This window comes from Dendrobates tinctorius, unplaced genomic scaffold, assembly GCF_039654945.1.
Source record: "Dendrobates tinctorius isolate UK_male_01 unplaced genomic scaffold, ASM3965494v1 ptg000293l, whole genome shotgun sequence".
Classification (NCBI taxonomy): domain Eukaryota; kingdom Metazoa; phylum Chordata; class Amphibia; order Anura; family Dendrobatidae; genus Dendrobates; species Dendrobates tinctorius.
The window spans coordinates 8,086,554-8,108,144 of NW_027361960.1; the positions used below are offsets into that span (position 1 = coordinate 8,086,554).

Sequence of the window (21,591 nt, forward strand, 5' to 3'; positions counted from 1 at the left end):
TCTGCCATGTTTGTGCGGATGTTGGATAAAGAACCTCGACTAACATCCAAAGACTGTGAAAATGAGGATGAGTGACCTCATGGAGATCAACATCCAACACTGCGGAGACACCATCACATGTTTCTCAACGCAAGCAATGACTAGCCAGGTCTTTCACCTGGAAGGAACATCCACGGGAAGGGCAGTCTCCAATGAAGGAAACCACCTATGCCAAAACATGATATCCATCCACAGACAGCTGTTTTGGGGTATTGCCCCTCATCAGTGTGGAGCAGGAAACTGGCTAGTAGGAGCAATGCCTAGTAAAAGACTGTGAAAATGAGGATGAGTGACCTCATGGAGATCAACATCCAACACTGCGGAGACACCATCACATGTTTCTCAACGCAGTGATACTAGAGCAATGCCCCATCCCTTATGGGAAATATGCAAAAACATGTAAATCAACAGCCGCGGAGACACCATCACATGTTTCTCAACCTGGCTAGTCATTGCTTACGCTGAGAAACATGTGATGGTGTCTCCGTGGCTGTTGATTTACATGTTTTTGCATATTTCCCATAAGGGATGGGGGCATTGCTCTAGCATCACTGCGTTGAGAAACATGTGATGGTGTCTCCGCAGTGTTGGATGTTGATCTCCATGAGGTCTTTTACAGTCTTTTACTAGGCATTGCTCCTACTAGCCAGTTTCCTACTCCACACTGATGCGGGGCAATACCCCGAAACAGCTGTCTGTGGATGGATACCATGCTTTGGCATAGGTGGTTTCCTTCATTGGAGACTGCCCTTCCCGTTGTTGTTCCTTCCCGGTAAAAGACCTGGCTAGTCATTGCTTGCGTTGAGAAACACGTGATGGTGTCTCCGCGGCTGTTGATTTACACATTTTTAAATGTGTCCTCTCATGCCAATCCAAGAGAATCGCCTATGGCCTGTGGCTTGTGTCTTTTGCACGCCAAAGTTACCTGACAGTAGTGTTGAGCTTTGCGATACCGCAAGTATCGGGTATCGGCCGATATTAGCTGTATCGGAATTCCGATACTGACTTCCGATACTTTTTTCGTATCGGATACCGGAATTGGAAGTTCCCATAAAGCCATCAGCCTGCTCGATTTGATTCAGCCAATGGGAATCCTCAGAAGTGTGGGCACATCCTGTTAGGCATGTTAACTATTAGCATGGCTGTGATTGGCTGCTGAAATGACATCATCATGATGCACGGTCTGTGCGCATCATGATGCGCGGTCTGTGCCGACTGTGGGGGGGTCTGTGCCGACTGCCGGTTGTCTGTACGGGCCTGCCGGGTGCCTGTGCCGGCTGCCGGGGGTCTGTGCCGACTGCCGGGTGCCTGTGCGGGCCTGCCGGGGGTCTGTGCGGGCCTGCCGGGGGTCTGTGCGGGTTGCCGGGGGTCTGTGCGGGCTGCCGGGGGTCTGTACGGGCCTGCCGGGGGGCTTGTGCCGGCTGCCGGTGGTCTGTGCGGGCCTGCCGGGAGTCTTGTGTGTGTGCAGGCATTGTCCGATGGGACTAAAAGTCCCATCGGGCGATGCCTGCTACACTGACAGTGATTGACACATTAGCCAATGATGGGACAGTAGTAGTCCCATCATCCGATTAATGTGTTGAATGTAAAAAAAAAAAATAAAAAAATAACATACTACATACATGCTACATACATGCTACATACATGCTACATACATACTACATACATACAACATACATATATACTACATACGTACTATATACATACTACATACATACTACATGCATACTACATACATACATCATACGTATATACTACATACATACTACATACATACTACATATATACATACTACATACATACTATATGCATACTACATACATACTACATACATACTACATACATACTACATGCATGCTACATACATGCTACATATATACATACTACATACATACTATATACATACTACATATATACTACATTCATACAACATACATATATACTACATACATACTACATACATGCTACATACATACTACATATATACATACTACATATATACTATATACATACTACATACATACTACATACATACAACATACATATATACTACATACATACTACATACATGCTACATACATACTACATATATACATACTACATATATACTATATACATACTACATACATACTACATACATACAACATACATATATACTACATACATACTACATACATGCTACATACATACTACATATATACATACTACATACATACTATATTCATACTACATACATACTACATACAAACTACATTCATACAACATACATATATACTACATACATACATACATACATGCTACATATATACAACATACATATATACTACATACTACATACATGCTACATATATACTACATTCATACAACATACATATATACTACATACTACATATATACTACATACATCATACATACATGCTACATACATGCTTCATATATACTACATTCATACAACATACATATATATACTACATGCATGCTACATATATACTACATTCATACAACATACATACTACATACTACATACATGCTTCATATATACTACATTCATACAACATACATACTGCATACAACATACATACATAGTACATACATGCTACATACATGCTACATATATACTACATTCATACAACATACATGCTACATATATACTACATTCATACATACATACTGCATACATCCTACATATATACTACATTCATGCAACATACATACATACTACATACATGCTACATATATATTACATTCATGCAACATACATACATACTAAATACATGCTACATATATACTACATTCATACAACATACATATATACTACATACATGCTACATACATACTACATACATACAACATACTACAGACATACAACATACAAACATACTACATACTGCATACATACAACATACATACATTCATACAATACATACATACTACATACAGTACATTCATACATTCATACAATACATACATATAGACATACAGTACATATAACACAGAGTAAATACTCACCAATACTTTTCACATTGTTCCCTGAAGCCAGTGTCATCTAAGGAAAAATATGAAAATAACAAACAAGCCATATGCTCCCTGATCCGCAGAAATCCACGCGTGTCCCACGCCGATCTCCCATGGAGAGCAGCAGCATCAGCTGATGCGACCGCTCTCTAGGGGCTCAAGGAATCCAGTGTCGGGAGGTATGTATCCTTCCGTACTGTATTCCTCCGCCACTGTAAAAAAATAGTCCCTAGTCTCACTTTTGGCATTGCTGTGTGAAAAAGTTCCCACGCAGCATTTGCCATAAAGTGAGACCAGGGACTATTTTTTTACAGTGGCGGAGGAATACAGTGCGGAAGGATACCTACCTCCCGACACTGGATTCCTGAGCCCCACAGAGATCGGTCGCATCAGCTGATGCTGCTGCTCTCCACGGAAGATCGGTGTGGGACACTCACTCGTGGATTTCTGCGGATCAGGGAGTATTTGTTGGTTTGTTATTTTCATATTTTTCCTTAGATGACACTGGCTTCGGGGATCAAAGTGACAAGTAATGGTGAGTATGTACTCTGTGCTATATGTACTGTATGTCTATATGTATGTATTGTATGAATGTATTGTATGCAGTATGTATGTTGTATGTCTGTAGCATGTTGTATGTATGTATGTATGTATGTAGTATATATGTATGTTGTATGAATGTAGTATATATGTAGTATGTATGTAGTATGTATGTATGTTGTATGTAGTATATATGTTGTATGAATGTAGTATATATGAAGCATGTATGTACTATGTATGTATGTTGTATGTAGTATATATGTTGTATGAATGTAGTGTATATGAAGTATGTATGTAGTATGTATTGTGAGAATCATGTGGGAATAGTGGATGAGGGCAGGTATATCTCGCCCAGATTCCTTTCCTATGTGGCCTAGTCTGGTCAGTATCGCACCTGCTTACTAATGGATAATGGGAGGTGGATATAAAAGGATGCAAGGTGGTTGTGTGGGTGTCTCAGCCTGGGAACACAGAGAGCCAGTCTGTGTGAGAGACACACACGTGAGTGGAAGCAGTGCCCACTGCAACTGTGGTTTGGCTGGACGGGAGAAGCCCGCCAGTTGGTAGTTAGGTTGTACTTTGTTTAGTTAGTGCCGGACAGGCAAGGATTTGTTTTATGTTTTATTTCCTTTTGCATTGCTTTCACCTTGAATAAACCTGACCCAGTGTCAGTTATACCCGAATCCAGCTCTGCGCCTGAGTTTCATACTGAACGCACGTGACCTTTGACCCCAGCAAAGGAGATCCCGGAGTGTTTTATCACATTGTGGTGGAGAACGCGGGCATCACGTTGCAAGCATGAGCATGGAGGACGTGGTGAAAGCGCTGGTACAGTCCACCGCCGTCCAGCAAGAAGCTAATCGGGTGATGATGGCCCAGCTGAAGGAGTTGGTGGACATGACAGTTGCCGATCGTTCGCTTCTCCAGCAGGTGGCGCAGCGCTTGGCAAGCTTACCTGAGCTTAACCTGGAAGCCGAGTCGAGAGTGATTCACGTGAGTCGGTACTGGCAGAAAATGACGACCGAAGATGACGTCGAGGCATACCTGACCACGTTTGAACGGACGGCGGTGCGAGAAAAATGGCCGAAGGCACGATGGGCCGGCCTGATTGCCCCGTTTCTTTCCGGTGAGGCCCAAAAGGCTTATTATGACTTAGAGCCTGAAGCTGCGCAGGACTTTGACAAACTGAAAGCCGAGATCTTGGCCCGGCTGGGAGTGACGACCGCTGTCCGTGCACAGAGAGTGCATCAATGGACTTATCAGCCGGATAAACCACCGCGGTCACAGATGTTCGACCTGATCCACGTGACGAAGAAGTGGCTACAACCCGAGGTGCTGACAGCGCCAGAGATAATCCAGAGAGTCGTCATGGACAAGTACCTGAGAGCTCTACCTCCAGCCCTGAGGAAGTGGGTAAGCCATGGAAATCCTACGACGGCAGATCAACTGGTGGATCTGGTTGAACGTTACTCCGTGGCGGAAGGACTCCGAGACGACGTTACCCCACCTCGTTCTTCATCATCTCAACGTGGAACCGGTTCCAGGGAGTAGGGGAGATGGAAAAATCCCTAAGACAGTGGGGGAGGAAAACGGGACTGCCCGCACTGCGAGGCAGAGAGTAACGAACTATAGTCTAAGCAGGGGGCCCGTTAGGTGTTTCCGCTGCCAAGAGATGGGACATATTGCTGCGAACTGTCCGGTCACTACTGAACCCATGCAGTGCGACGTCACAGACTCTAAAAACCGCATGTCTATGGTTGCACGGGTAGTGAGTGTGAATGCCGGTCAAAAGGATGTGGAAAAACACTTGTGTGATTTAACTGTTGATGGCAAAAATGTGGTGGCATTGTTAGACTCAGGAAGTGTGGTGACTCTGGTGAAGGCCAGTCTGGTGTCAGCCCCGACTGGACCATCAGACAAATTTTCTGTAACATGTGTGCATGGAGACACCTGTTCGTACCTCACCACGGTCATATGCATTACTACTTCCTATGGGTCTGTGCAACATAAAGTGGGACTCGTCCCGGCGTTATTGCATGATGTTATCCTGGGCCGGGATTTTCCCCACTTCTGGCAATTGTGGGAGAGTCAGTTGATGTCCTCGGGTAATCGTGTACATGATTCTTCTCCCAGGGCGCGTGTGGGTCCCGAACCCCTGGAAGAGGTCTCCCCGGAAGACTTGGGGGAAGAGTGCGGGAAATGACCTGCAGTTCCCGTTTTCAGTCATGGCGGGTGATACGGAGGAGACCGGGGAAGAGGAGGAGGCCGACAGCCGTCCACCTCCCCGTTTGCCGGATTTAGAAGTTCAGAAAGATGACTTCCAAAGCGAGCAAATAAAGGATCCTACCCTTTCTCAGGCTAGGACAAATGTAAAAGTGATAAATGGGGTACCCATAGAACCTGGCTCTAGGCTGGCATATCCTTACATGGTTCTGGAGAATGATTTACTCTATCAGGTAGAGAAAAAGGGGGAAGATACGGTGCAACTATTAGTCGTGCGAAAACCCTACCGGCGGCAGGTGCTGGACCTGGCCCACGGACATGTGATGGGAGGTCACCTGGGAGTCCAGAAAACCACCGAAAGGATATTACACTGTTTTGTTTGGCCAGGCATGCATCACGATATTCGTGTATATTGTGAGTCTTGTCCTGACTGCCAAGCCTCTGCACCTAAGCCCCGGTTCTGTAGTCCTTTGGTACCCCTACCTATTATTGAAGTCCCGTTTGAGAGGATTGGGATGGATTTAGTTGGGCCCCTTCCACGGTCTGCACGTGGACACCAACATATCCTGGTCATCTTGGATTATGCCACTCATTACCCGGAGGCCATCCCTTTGCGTAACACGGCCACCAAGACGATTGCCAAGGAACTGGTGCATGTGTTTAGTCGGGTCGGTATACCAAAACAGATACTCACCGACCAGGGGACCCCCTTTATGTCCAGGGTAATGAAGGAGCTCTGCCGATTGTTACAAATTGAACCGTTACGCACATCTGTGTATCACCCTCAAACAGACGGGTTGGTCGAACGGTTCAATAAAACTCTGAAGCAGATGCTGAGAAAGGTGATAGACAAGGATGGGAAGAACTGGGACTATTTACTTCCGTATTTGCTTTTTGCCATCAGGGAAGTACCCCAGTCTTCCACGGGATTCTCGCCTTTCGAGTTATTGTACGCCCGACGTCCTCGCGGACTGTTAGACGTTGCAAAAGAAACCTGGGAGAGTCAGGTCACTCCGTTTAAAACAATGATAGATCACGTCACACAAATGCAGGACCGTATTGCGGCTGTTATGCCTATCGTCAAAGAACACATGATACAGGCTCAAGGAGCCCAAAAAAGAATCTATGATAGGGGCGCCAAGAGATAGGGTGTTGATCCTGGTCCCCACGGTGGACAGTAAGTTCCTGGCAAAGTGGCAGGGCCCCTTTGAGATCAAGGAAAGAGTTGGTGAAGTAAACTACAAAGTATACCAGGCAGGTAAACGGAAACCTGAACAGATTTATCATGTAAATCTGATAAAGCCCTGGAAGGATCGGTCTGCCTTGTCAGCGGAGCTGGCCCGTCCTGTCTGCTCGCATACCGTACCGGAGGTACAGGTTGCAGAGACTCTCTCGGAGCGGCAAAAGACGGAAGTCAGGCAGTTTCTACTTCACAACCAAAAGTTTTCTCAGAAAAACCCGGGCAGACTATGCTAATGAAACATGACATCGTAACAGAACCTGGTGTCACAGTTCACGTAAAGCCCTACCGAATCCCAAAAGCGCGCCGTGAAGCCGTTTCCCGAGAGGTGAAGGCAATGTTAGAGTTAGGAGTCATTGAGGCGTGGTCCAGCCCGATTGTGCTAATTCCTAAACCGGACGGCACCATCTGGTTCTGCAATGACTTCAGGAAACTGAATGCGGTCTCAAAATTTGATGCCTACCCCATGCCCCGGGTCGACGAGTTAATAGATCGGTTAGGAAAAGCCCGGTATATTACGACCCTAGACCTAACAAAGGGGTATTGGCAGATCCCTCTGGTGGAGGCTGCCAGAGAAAAGACAGCATTTGCTACGCCGGAAGGTTTATTTCAGTATGTGTATATGCCGTTTGGACTGCACGGGGCACCGGCGACCTTCCAGAGACTGATGGATCGAGTCTTGAGGCCACATAGGCGGTATGCTTCCGCCTATTTGGATGACATTGTCATTTACAGCTTGGACTGGGAGACTCATCTCCAGAAAGTACAAGCTGTGATTGACGACCTGTGGGAGGCAGGTCTAACCGCGAACCCCAAGAAATGTCACATCGGGCTAGAAGAAGCCCGGTATTTGGGGTATGTAATTGGGAGGGGTGTTGTTAAACCCCAGGTTGATAAGATTCAGGCGGTTCAGGACTGGCCACAACCTGTCAACAAGAAGCAGGTGCAAGCCTTCCTGGGGATCGCCGGTTATTATCGCCGGTTCATACCCAATTTTGCAGCCATCGCTACCCCCCTGACGGATCTTACAAAAGGGAAAGACTCCGTCATGATTAAATGGAGTTTAGCGGCTGAAGAAGCCTTCCATAGCCTAAAACGGGCACTTTGCTCTCAGCCCGTACTGGTGACTCCGGACTTCCGCAGTGAGTTTGTGGTACAAACGGATGCCTCTGATACCGGTATCGGGGCCGTACTGTCACAAGTGAGGGACGGAGTGGAACACCCAGTCCTCTATCTCAGCAGGATGCTGAATAAACACGAGCAAAGGTATGCAGTCGTAGAAAAAGAGTGCCTCGCCATTAAGTGGGCTCTAGAGGTCCTCAAATATTACCTGGTGGGCCGAAAGTTCAGGCTGATCACTGACCATGCCCCTCTCAAGTGGATGCACTTGAACAAGGAACGGAATAGCCGGGTGACCCGGTGGTTCCTTGCCCTGCAGGCCTACACTTTTACGGTGGAGCACCGCCCAGGGGTACAGATGGGAAATGCAGATGCCCTGTCCCGAGTGCACTGTTTGGCGGGTGTCATTGCTCGACCGGAGTGGTCTGAGCAGAAGGGGGGGATATGTGAGAATCATGTGGGAATAGTGGATGAGGGCAGGTATATCTCGCCCAGATTCCTTTCCTATGTGGCCTAGTCTGGTCAGTATCGCACCTGCTTACTAATGGATAATGGGAGGTGGATATAAAAGGATGCAAGGTGGTTGTGTGGGTGTCTCAGCCTGGGAACACAGAGAGCCTGTCTGTGTGAGAGACACACACATGAGTGGAAGCAGTGCCCACTGCAACTGTGGTTTGGCTGGACGGGAGAAGCCCGCCAGTTGGTAGTTAGGTTGTACTTTGTTTAGTTAGTGCCGGACAGGCAAGGATTTGTTTTATGTTTTATTTCCTTTTGCATTGCTTTCACCTTGAATAAACCTGACCCAGTGTCAGTTATACCCGAATCCAGCTCTGCGCCTGAGTTTCATACTGAACGCACGTGACCTTTGACCCCAGCAAAGGAGATCCCGGAGTGTTTTATCACAGTATGTATGTTGTATGAATGTAGTATATATGTAGCATGTATGTATGTTGTATGAATGTAGTATATATGTAGCATGTATGTATGTAGTAAGTATGTAGCATGTATGTAGTATGTATATATGTAGTATGTATGTTGTATGTATGTAGTATATATGTATGTTGTATGAATGTAGTATATATGTAGTATGTATGTAGTATGTATGTAGTATATATGTATGTTGTATGAATGTAGTATATATGTAGTATGTATGTTGTATGTATGTAGTATGTATATATGTAGTATGCATATATGTAGTATGTATGTATGTAGTATGTATGTAGTATGTATGTAGTATGTATGTAGTATGTATGTATCTATGTAGTATGTATGTAGTATGTTTTTTGTTTTGTTTTTTTTACATTCAACACATTAGCCGGATGATGGGACTACTACTGTCCCATCATTGGCTAATGTGTCAATCACTATCAGTGTAGCAGGCATCGCCCGATGGGACTTGTAGTCCCATCGGGCGATCCCTGCACACACACAAGACCCCCGGCCGGCCTGTCCAGACCACCGACAGCCGGCACAGTCCCCCGAGAGGCCCATACAGACCACCGGCAGCCGGCACAGGCCCCCGGCAGGCCGGCAGGCCCCCGAGAGGCCCATACAGACCATCGGCAGCCGGCACAGGCCCCCAGCAGGCCGGCACAGGCCCCCGAGAGGCCCATACAGACCACCGACAGCCGCACAGGCCCCCAGCAGGCCGGCACAGGCCCCCGAGAGGCCCATACAGACCACCGACAGCCGCACAGGCCCCCGACAGGCCGGCACAGGCCCCCGAGAGGCCCGTACAGACCACTGAGAGGCCCATACAGACCCTGCCTGCACACACAGACACGCACAGTGTCCGCCGATGCACCGCCCACACTCTTCTCCCCTCCCCAACAGGCTGTACAAGGCAAGAGAGGGGTTTTTTCAATTCCGATATTTCTGTCCCATTGACTTGATGGGACTTCCGGGATCGGAATCGGCGATACCCGATACTTTTTTTAGATCGGCCGATCCATTCCGATACGATATTTTTCAGTATCGGCTGGTATCGCTCAACACTACCTGACAGATCATGATAGGCAGTGAGGACAATGTCTACTTCTGTCACAATTTGATGGAGATGAGTAATGGTGATGGGTTCCACAGTACTGCGATACAGCAAACCTTTCTTCACAAGAACTGTTTTTGCTGTCTCCACAGACAAAGTAATTGAGGGTCAGCATTGCCTCTGAGAATTCTCCCGGGAATTTTTACCGTGATTAGTAGTTCTAAAATTTCTGCAATCAGTCGACTTTCCGTCTGTACTTGTATCCATCTCGTTTCCTCTTGCAGAGAGTCTGGACTGTCTTACTGAGACTGTGTACGCTTCGAATACATAACCGATTTTCTACTTTTTAGATTCTTGTCTAATCCATACTGAGGCTGTGAGTGTCTTTGTCGGACTCCGGAAATATACACGCAGATTTTTAATGTTTAAACTATTCTATATATACCTGCTATCCAGTGATACTGTACCTTTCTCAACTTTCTACAATCACGTCGAATCCATACTGGGCCTGAGACCGTCTGAGTCTGCCTCCTGATATATAGACATAGGTTTTTCAGGTGTACACTATGCTACATATGTACCTGTTATCCGGTGATACTGTACCCTTTCTCAACTTTGTACAATCACGTCATATCCATACTGGACCTGAGACCCTCTGAGTCTGCCTCCTGATATATAGACATAGGTTTTTAATGTTTAAACTATGCTATATATACCTGTTATCCGGTGATACTGTACCCTTTCTCAACTTTGTACAATCATGTCAAATCCATACTGGGCCTGAGACCCTCTGAGTCTGCCTCCTGATATATAGACATAGGTTTTTAATGTTTAAACTATGCTATATATACCTGTTATCCGGTGATACTGTACCCTTTCTCAACTTTGTACAATCATGTCAAATCCATACTGGGCCTGAGACCCTCTGAGTCTGCCTCCTGATATATAGACATAGGTTTTTAATGTTTAAACTATGCTATATATACCTGTTATCCGGTGATACTGTACCCTTTCTCAACTTTGTACAATCATGTCAAATCCATACTGGGCCTGAGACCCTCTGAGTCTGCCTCCTGATATATAGACATAGGTTTTTCATGTGTAAACTATGCTACATTTATACCTGTTATCTGGTGATACTGTACCCTTTCTCAACTTTCTACAATCTTGTCGAATCCATACTGGGCCTGAGAATGTCTGCCTCCTGATTAGAGATGAGCGGTGTTCGAGTCGACCTGTTCGCCAAGTTAAAATTCCAGCTGTTTTGGGCGGTGTTCAAGCCGTTCGTCGAACTCGAACACTTACCGTAGCTTAAAATTCGGCTGTTCGAGGTTCCGTTCGAGAATGGTTCGTTCACCAAAAGCATAACTTCATTTTCACATTAATAATGGTTTTCAGTGTTAATAGACTGTTTCATGGAATAGTAGCAAGCGGTGTAGTACACCTGTCAAGGAGCTACACCGTGTGTGTTTCTAATTATTTTTTACCGCATCTTGTCCAGAAAATCCTTTTGGGCCTTGTAGCACTGTCAGCTACTCAGCAGAGGAGCCCACCAGTGAACCAAGCTATGCTGCCTGTTAATGTAAGAACTGCGTGCTACTCAGCATAGGATCCCTGCTGTTAAGCAAGCTACAGCACCTGTGGTTTGGACACTTAATTTTTTCATTTTTTTCTGGAATGCCGGTTAGGCCTAATTCTGGAATTCCGGTTGACCTGCACTTACTGGGAAATCCTCGTTCGCGGGGAAGAATTGTAATCCCAGATCCCCATCACTAACGGGTTTCAGCGGGTTATCTGCACCTGTAAGCTACACACGCTGGACCTTTCAGTGTAGCGCGCATGCAGCCCCGGACATGTAAGGGCATGACAGACCTGTTATTGATCGATCTCGCGTGCCAGAGCCTCGCGTGTCCGTCTAGTAAGCTTGACGGAATTAATTCGTTAACGGAATTAAGCTGACAAATCGCTAGCACAACTAAAAACAGACATCCACCACCACCCACAGAATCAACAAAGCTGGCAATCTGTCAATCTTTTCTGTAGCTGGCATGGTTGAGGTTTCCCGGGTGGAGTCGAATTAAGCTGCAGGCTCCTCTCCTGGTGGTGCCCTTCTGGACATTCCTTTAAGGTTCAGCTTTGCAACCATACTGCCCCCGGAAATGAAACACTTTGCCTTCATAGACGCTGTTCGGAGGTTCGTGGGAATAACGCTACCCGATCAGCAGTTGGCCTAATTTATGGTGGGAAATCCGACGGTATATAATCGTCTTCGATTTCAGATTTTTACTGTTTTTTGGTATTTTACATTTTTATTCCAGCCTTTCTTGACTTCATAAGGGCATGACATGCCTATATCTGTGTCTCCTCCTCCTCCTTTTACTCCTCCACCTCTTTTCTATATGTAGTTGCCGTTTTCCATGTGTTATTTTTGTATTCTGAGCATTTTGTCTGCTTTGGGACACCTTTTATGGTGGTTTGTAATTGTTTTCTATGTGTTTGTATGTGTTTGTGTTTGCCTGCCATTGTTTTCAATGGTGTTCGGCGTTGTTCGACGAACCAAAACGAACTGGAACACTAGCGGGGTGGCTCAACACTACTCCTGAATATATAGACATACATTTTTAATGTTTAAACTATGCTATATATACCTGGTATCTGGTGATACTGTACCCTTTCTGCCAGGAAGTCCTCCTCCACCCACAACTCTAAGTGTATCATTGACACCTGGAACATTGTCCCATATGTGTGATTATTTCTTGCGGATCTTCTTGTTATATTGTGGTGTGATCCATCCTGAGCGTGTGACAGTCTGTGGGTTACTCCTGCAATTTAGATGTACATTTAAAAATTACCCCAACACTAGTGTATACAGCTCTACGCTTGTGATACATTACCCATTTACTGCTTTTTATATTCTGGTCTAATCCAAACTGACCAAGTGAGAGTTATTTTCTGACTGTGGAGATAAATACTGAGATTGAAAACAATGACCCCTACACTGTGTACAGCTGTACTCTTCAGATCCATTACCATTTTATGGCTTTTTATATTGTGTTGTAATCCATACTGAGCCTGAGAGCGTCTGTGTCTGCCTCCTGAAGTATCTACGGAGATTTAGAATGTTTAAACTATACTATATATACCTGCTATCTGATGATACTGTACACTTTTTCTACTTTTTATATTCTTGTCTAATCCATACTGAGCCTGTGAGCATCTCTGTGTGACTGATGGTGTGAAGGATTTTTGATTGATATAGATATATATCTCTGTGTGTGCTGCGGCCTGTCCTAATTAGACAGTCTTATTGAGCGCTCAAGGAAAGACGCCAAGCCTAGTTAGCAAGCAATCCTTTCCAGCAGAACTCTGGAAGTTTATTGAATATACTTGATTTTTATCAGTTCGTACAAATGAGTGGTTGCTCATTAACATAAAGGCTGAACTTCTTATCTAATTGGTCAGTTTAAATACATGAACATATATGGGTGTCCGACCTGAGGTGACTTAGACATCATATGATCTACTGTCCCTTTGTCTTACAATGTCAGCAAGACTCCTATATCGGCTTGGACCATCTGCCGTTACTTCCTCTTCTGTATGTCTGGGACAAATGTCACAAGACAATGCTATCATGAGTTAACATCAGCACTCCAGACTGGTTCATGGGGGGGTGGCAGGTCATTTCCACCAACTAGTTACAAGGTTCAAACTGTGAATATATATCTGTGTGCATATGAGTATATAAGAGTATATAACATATAGCCTATAGCAGACAAGTGAGATCTAGATGAAATACATATACATATATATTTCCATAACAATCCCCCCTTAGATATCACTTGCCCTAAAATCCTGCTCCTGGCCCAAAGCGCTGCAACTGTTTTATGCTGCCAGTGTACTGACGTACGCCTAGCGCATACATCTTCCTCTGTACAGACTTTTCGCAAATGGGCGGTCAAGAGGTCTGTCCCTAATGGGGGTTTGGTGCAATGTAATCAAAGTCTCTTAGTTAGCAGTCTATGCAGTCAGTGCATGTGTATTCTCTATCAGGTAGGTAATTTATTCAGTCAGGTAGGTCATCCACAGCATCATTCCAGCTCAGGTGTATCTTCTGGTATGAGGGCCTTTTCCTGCAATGCGGTGCGTGGATTCAGGTGGGGGTTTTCCTTCCTGGTCGGTGGCGTCAGCACTTGGAGAAGGGCCATCGGATCTGGGATCGAGTTCTTCTCCTTACGGACTTTTTCCACCCACACTCAGTCTCCTGACTTCAGGGCGTGCATACCAGGCACCGAATCTGGACCTGGCAATGAAGGAAAAAACTCATTAGCAAGATTCTTGATAAATTCAATTACACATGCAGACAAAGTATCATTTTGCATAGTTAACTGCTAAGTAAAGAATACCCCTGACCTGGGGGTTAGACCCAAATAAAGTTTCATATTGGTGACAGCTTTTTCTGAGCCTATGGGAGTGTCTAATGCCAGGGTTTGTCTGTCTCTTGGCAATATTTTTTTAGCATGCTGATCTTAAGTGTCCCACTTAGTCTATGGTGTGGGATGATGGGAAGTGTGTGTAGGCCTAAGTCTGACCGTACTGCTGATCAGATCTCTTGTGTCAGGCTTGCTGTGTATGTGGATCCCTAATCACTTGCTATCGCTTCTGGAACCCCCATATCTGCACACTAGCTTTGAGAGTAACTTCTTTGCAGTAGTCTTCGCCAACCGGTTTCTTACTGGGAAATCTTCAGGCCGGATGGCGTGGGGGAACCTTTCCCGCTTGTCCAATGTTGAATTTGTCGGAGGCCAAACAGTTGCTGGGAATTTGGCTGTTAAGGTGTGAGTTGAGTCCAATCAGGTCATTCATCTGTGTCTTCAATTCTGTGCGGGGCCATGTGCCCATTGAACCACCTTAGGGTACATACTTTGAGGTAGACGTTTGAGGTAGACATTTGAGGTAGACAGGTTTCTTGGAGCCCAGTGCTTTGCCTTGTAGCATCCAGCTTTCCTTCTCCTTCCGAGTTTGATCCTGCTACTTCTTGTACAGGTTTCAGGAAGTCATTTTCTCAGGGTTAGTGACTGGGTTGTGGTTATTGACATTCTCTGAGCTGATTGTCGGATTTTGGCTGAGGTTTTGTCTATGTCCGTGCCGCGGCGTCTCCCCCTCCCTCTGTATGAAGACTTGGGTTAGACTGTGTCAGAGGAGGACTTGGGACTCTTTGCATTGGTACAGATCCAGCCGGCATTCTCCGGGGATGAGGGGGAAGGTCAAACTGTTGTAGCCTTGGGATACCTTCGGACTCATGCAGCTCTTCTCGGGGGGACAGGGTAAGTGTTGCCATGGACTGCTGACCGTAGGACTGTGCTGGAGAAGAAGCTTCCCCACGAGAGGGTGGTGGAGGACAAACTTCTGGAATGTTCTCCATCAAATACGTCCTTTCTGGTAAAGATGGGCACCATTCTTCTGCCTCAGAATTCATATCCACGTCAGAGTCTTCATCCTGGAAGTGATTCAGCTCATTGGCTGGTGGAGGAGTAGGTAGCACTTCTGTCCAATTCAGAGATGGCGTCTTCACCGGTTTTCCCATTGACTTCTGTTTTCCAGGTTTTCTCGTCTTCAGTCATCATGTAGTAGCCGTCCGGCTCTACGACCTCTCCTATTTTCCATATTGTCTTCCTCTGGCTGCTTCTTTGGCTGCCACGTCTGCCATGTTGATGCTCCGTGTTTCTACTGTGTTCTGTTTTTCGTGTGTCTTGACCTTCAACACTGCTACCACTTTTAGTAGTTGAAGAGCGTCCAGCAGGTCTCTGATGGCTCCATGGTGCTTCACGGTTGACCCGCTTGCTGTGATGAAGTCTCTTGCGGCCCAGATGGGTCCGAAGTCGTGTGCTATGCCATGCGAGTACCTGGAAGTTTTGTTCTTCGCAATCTGACAGGCCTTTCGTCAGCTCTATCAGTTCCGCTTCTTGGGCTCTTGGCTGACAAACTTCTGGACCATAGGATGTCTTGATTGCTGGTCACTGCACAGCCTGCATGGAACCTTCCTTCATCATTTGCAAAACTGGAGCCATCTATGGTATGTTGCAGGTTTTTCATCTGAGGGTCCATATCCGCATCCCCCTTGGAAGTGGGAGTAGAGACAGGTAACGGCTGAGAGCACTGAAGAGTGGTGGAGAGCCGCCTTGTCAGGAGGGCGTGTGCTGCAGATATTGTTTTCATGCAGGAGGGCCCCCCCTTGCAACTGGATCCAGGCCAGCTGAGAGGTATTCTGGAGGCCTCTGGTTTTCCTCCATGGGTCTGTTTTAAGACACCAGTAGCATGACCTTCTCCATCTTTGTCCTTCCTTTTCTGTTCCACAAAGACAGGATGGCTTCTCGTAGTCAGTGAGGCCTAGAGCTGGCGCAGAGTCCATGAAGTCTTTCAGTTTCCTGTACGAGACGAAGGCTGCTATGCGTTGATGCAATTGTACAGAGGCTGCATTAAGCCTGGAGCACCAGGGATCCAAGTCCTGCAGTACGAGACTAGACCAAGGAAGGCCTGCATCTTCGGATTTGTTGAGGGAGCCATCTTCTCCTCTGCGGTCCCCCGGTCAGTCATCTGTCAACTGTTTCATCTAGTGGGCGATACGCTGTCTTCAGGAAATTGCTTTTGACACCACTGGACTCTGTTTTTGCAGAACTTACGTTGCTGCTCCGTCAGGCAGAGTAGAGGAGACATGGAAAGCGCTGTGCAGGTAGCGATGTCGATGACTTCTGCATGCTCCGCAATCCAGTTGACGGGGATGGAGGACAATGCTCTGGCGAGCTGTGAAAGGCTGTTCTGGGCCCTCTTGGGCATCACTGTCCATTTGTTCTGCACCCCCCTTGTGCGTTCTCAGGAACTGGTCGTCCAGGTGAGGGGGAACATTGAGGGGAGCTTTGGGCAGATCCATTGCCGTGAGCACCGTTGCTGTGGCTGGCACGTTTGTCAGCAGAGTGTGCAGATCTGGCACAACTGGGATTTCAAACACGGTTGCTTCTCTCACAGCCCTCAGGTTATACACTATTCAACCCAGTCTGATTTTCCTTTCACAGTCTTCCTCTTGATCGAGAAAATCTGGGACTGCATGATGATTCCCGTGGGTGTGGCGGCTCAATATGGCCTTGCTCTTCACAGTGCCCTGAGTGACTCCCATCTTCTGGCACAGGGCTGGCAGGAAAAAAGCCGGTACACTGGGGTCCTCTTCATCAGAGATGATGTCCAGCTGAGCTTTCTTGCTCTCGCAGGGGTTTTTTTTGCTGGGGCGTCTTCTTTACCAGCCAGCAGCCGTTCCTTTCACCCAGCTTGATCTCAGGTCTGCATTTGTTAACCAGCTTGAGGGGCTGAGTGGCTGTCTTCTGGTCCAGGGCCTGTATTAACTTCAGGAAGCACCTTCAGAATCTTGTCCAAGATGATCCTCTGGCGATGGAGCCGGAAGCAGTGCAGCCATTTCACGAAGCGGGTGTGGTCCTTCTGGGTTGAGAGTTTTCCTGGCCCATGCCAAAATTCTTAGGCCGTTTCTTGAACAGCAGTTGCACTCAGACCTCCAGTTGGTCAGAGACAGATTAGCTCTGGGTGGTGAGCGGCGGATGCCCTCTGAGTATCCTGGGTTCCAGACTTGGAGTGACATTCGCACTGGCGCAACTTGAAGTCTCCCTTGGGCCATAGGCTTCCGGGTGCTATGTCCAGCACCTCCTTGGGTAGGCTTGCACCGGTTGTTCGAGTGAGGCTCTTGTAGGGCCATCAGCATGGGCATGATTGATTCTTCCTGGGCCTGGGGTGGAGAAGAGGTCAAGGTCACATTTTCATGGGACACTTTGGTCACCTTCAGTTCCTGCAGTAGGTCTGCACTCATCAGGTGGGGTGGGCAGGTCTCCACCGTAAACTGGAACAGGATGGAGTGTCCTGGCAGTGTTCACATGCTCAGGGGCTCGCAAGCTGGGGAACATCTGTCTTGACCTTTAATCCCCATACAAGCCACAGAGTGTTCTGATAGACTGGTGGGGTAAGGGATTTTCACTTCTGACTGCACCAGTGTCCACAAGGAAAAATATGACAGCCCCCAGTGATTTGAGGTATTGGGTCCGCTGATGGGGTTTCACCTGTCAGAGGCGTGGCATCTGGCGGACCTGGTTTGCCTCTGCCCTATGGACAGGGTTCTTCATTGTTTTCTGTGTTTCTTTCTTGGCCTATTCCTCTGCGTGATGACCTGGGTTGCCAGGGTGCCATGCACTGGTTCCGGAAATGGCCAAAGTTGCCACAGTTGAAACACCTGCCAGCTCTCCTAACTCTGTGTGATAGTTGCTCCTCCATGTCAGTGGCCACCACAGGAGGGCCTGTCCTCCGCACTCCTGGGAGGGACTCAATTCTTCTGGCTACTGTAAGCAGGACATCTTCTGCTATTGTCCCGTACTCAGGCCTGGCCACTATCAGTATTTTCTTGATTGGTTCTCGTAGTCCGTGCACAAAGGCCTGTGCCAACATTTGTCCGTGTATCTGATCATGAATAGTGAAGCCTAAAACTTGGAATACTTGCCTCACTGTTATGCAGGCTGAGTGCTTGTCTGGTTTTGGCCCACTCTCTGAGCTGTTCAATTAGCTATGATCCTGATTCCCAGGAATGCACATCTAATTCTGATGGAAGCTTGAAGTGTTCCTTCATGATTGGGCAGAGTGTTTCACCTGCTTTTATCTCCATTATCGACCAGAGATCACTCCAGGTTACAGCATATGTCTGCTGGCTCTGCTGCATTCTTCAGTAAAATGGCATGGGGTCCATATCTGGGTCTGGCAGAGTTCTTAGAATACTGAACACCTGACTAGGGGTGAAGGGCACATAGTGTAAGAGTTCTGGCTCTATCTGCCCCTGCCTTCTTTTTGTCTGTGAGTTTCCCCTAGTACTATGCAGCATAATCCCCTCTTCATATTCATCAGAGGAGGAAACGTGCCATTGTGTTTGTCTTGTGTGTGTGGGTACTTCCCCCCCCCGAGACTGTAGCTCCGTCTGGCACATAGGATCTTCAGTCTCAGACTTAGCAGGTGCAGTCTCTGATGGCCCACACCTCCCTTCTGCTAGCTGTTGTATCGGGAGGGCACCTGTGTTGTTGTGTGTGAGGAGTGATCCACTTTCCTCTCCAGGTGTCATAGCTGTCTCTTTAGAGAGGGTGCCCTGTGGAGATAGGGACACCTCATTGTCTGGATCTGGCACTGGACCAGCTGGTGACGATGAACGGAGAGGTGGAGGGGAAGAAGAGCGAGAGAAGCAGGGAAGGGAACAGGAGAGAGAAGTGAGAGATAGCGGAGGAGAGTGGGGAGGAGATGAAAGAGGGGGAGAGAGTGAAGACAAGGGGATGAGGGAGGATGAGAGATGGGTGCTGGTGAGGAAGGTGGAGAAGGGAGGAGAGATGAGAGAGAGAGAAGGGGAAGAGATAGGCGGGGGTCTAGAAGATAGAGAGGAGAGAGAGAGATGACGAGGGATGTATAGGTGGGAAAATAGATGATAGAGAGGAGGTGGGAGTGAGAATAGCGGAGGTAGTGGGAGGAGAGAGGTGAGAGAGATGGGAGGAGGGAAGAGTTGGGAGAGAGGAGATGGTGGGGGGAGCGGACTGCTTCCCCTTTTCTGCTGTCACAGAAGGCATGCTTAAATCTGTGGTTCCTCTCAGACGGCACAGATTTGAATGCCGCTGAAAACACTTTTTGTACACGTAAAAAATAATCCTTTTCCTTGTCACACTAACTTTCAGCACCTTCTACGCTGTAAAATCCGCTGTCACTTTAAGAAATGCAGGCGGCAATTCAGATTCACTAGCTAAACTTCCCTTTTTCTTTTCAATACATTATGCCATGCTACAGCTTTTACGAAAAACTGTTCTTGCAAAACCACATACTTGGTCTGTTCTAAAAACTGAAAAAAAGTGATCAAAACTTTAAAAACTTTGCAACCCCTTTTAACTTGCTTAAAAAGGAAGGAAAAACAAAACCAAAATATTTAGTAAAAAACTTCAAAAGTAGTGGAAACAAAAATGGAAAATCAAAATTGACAAGAATACACAGGAATAACCAAATTCTCTTTTTAACAAAAACTGAAAGAAAGAAGTGAAAACTAAAAACTAAACATTGATAAAATGTCATAAAAAAGTGGAAGAAAACTAAAAGAGATAAAAAGGGAAAATGATTTTCTTTTTCTTTTTCCTTAAAAGATTTTAAAAGGATAAAAACCAAAAAGTTGATAAAATCAAAAAATATATAAACTTTAAAAAGAACCACTCAGGCAAATCAAAAACCAATCAACTCAGGGAAAACGGAGGGAAGAAAAGAAAGAAAAACAAAAAGGTACAGTCAAGAAGTTGGTAAACCTTGGAAAAACACTCCGAAAATAAAATAAAAATCCAAAAATCAGTACAACCTCCAACAATAAAAAGTGTTAGTGCAGAATGCAGAACATGCACCCACTTCCTCTTTCCCCACTTCCTCTTTCTATGCCTGCGTCTCTCAGTAAAATTCTCTGAGAACAATGGAAACCAAAAAGCAGACTGAGACTACAGTGATATGTTCAAAAGACCCAGCTTTCCCGAAAATTCTCACACTACAGTAACAAGAATAAAAATCTCCACCAAAAATGCAAGATAAAACATAAAATAGGGAAAAGCAGAGTACAAAATATGACAATATGAAAAATATATATATATATATCAGGGGCACACCCTGTAGGCAAAAAGAGGAAGTGTACAAGAAAGAAGAAAAAACTTTTTCTGCTTCAGATCTTTGTGGAAATCAGCAGTGAAAAAAACAGGTTGATGTACATATAGACGTCCGGGGAGAGATCGAAGCCCTTGTTTTGTGACTCGTATGTCAAACAGCCGCTGACAACCGATAACTGCCAATCACCCGTGGCGCTTTGGTTAGCACCGGGATGTATCACCCTCCGTCGTGGGAGACGGGAGCCATGATATCCCACTAGATTATCACCCCTCCTTGTGCACCCGGGGACCGTGGTAATCTCTCCAGTGATCAGTCTGTAATATCTCTCCAGTCTGCCAGCATCCGCATGTGTGCGGGAGCTGTGACAGCCGAGGGATTCACATGTGTTACCTTCTTGAAGCTGACACCTCCGTGTATGTGTGCGGGGACCGTGACAACTTACCCAGAGGAATTCACCTGTGATATCCCGTCTAAGTCAAAACCTCCGCGTGGTGCGGGGACATGATTTAATTTAGTCAGAGAGATTCAATGTCTTGCTATCGGTTTCTCAGCAACCACAAGCACAAATCAGTCACCGTGTTTTCACCAACTCTCTCCCAGATCTAGACACACAGGACCACAGCAGACACTTAGCTTATCCCAGGGTTTGGATAAGAGCATGGACTTTTTTACACTACCTGGGTTTGGTGACCACACTGACCGGCTAGAGTTGCTG

The 21,591-nt window shown here is 46.4% G+C and overlaps 1 protein-coding gene across 2 annotated transcripts in view; it reads left to right on the forward strand.

Moving 5' to 3' along the window:
* Window positions 1-21,591, forward strand: part of FMN2 (formin 2) — a 631,532-nt gene that overhangs the window by 567,852 nt on the left and 42,089 nt on the right. The gene's annotated exons all lie outside the window — the stretch shown is intronic.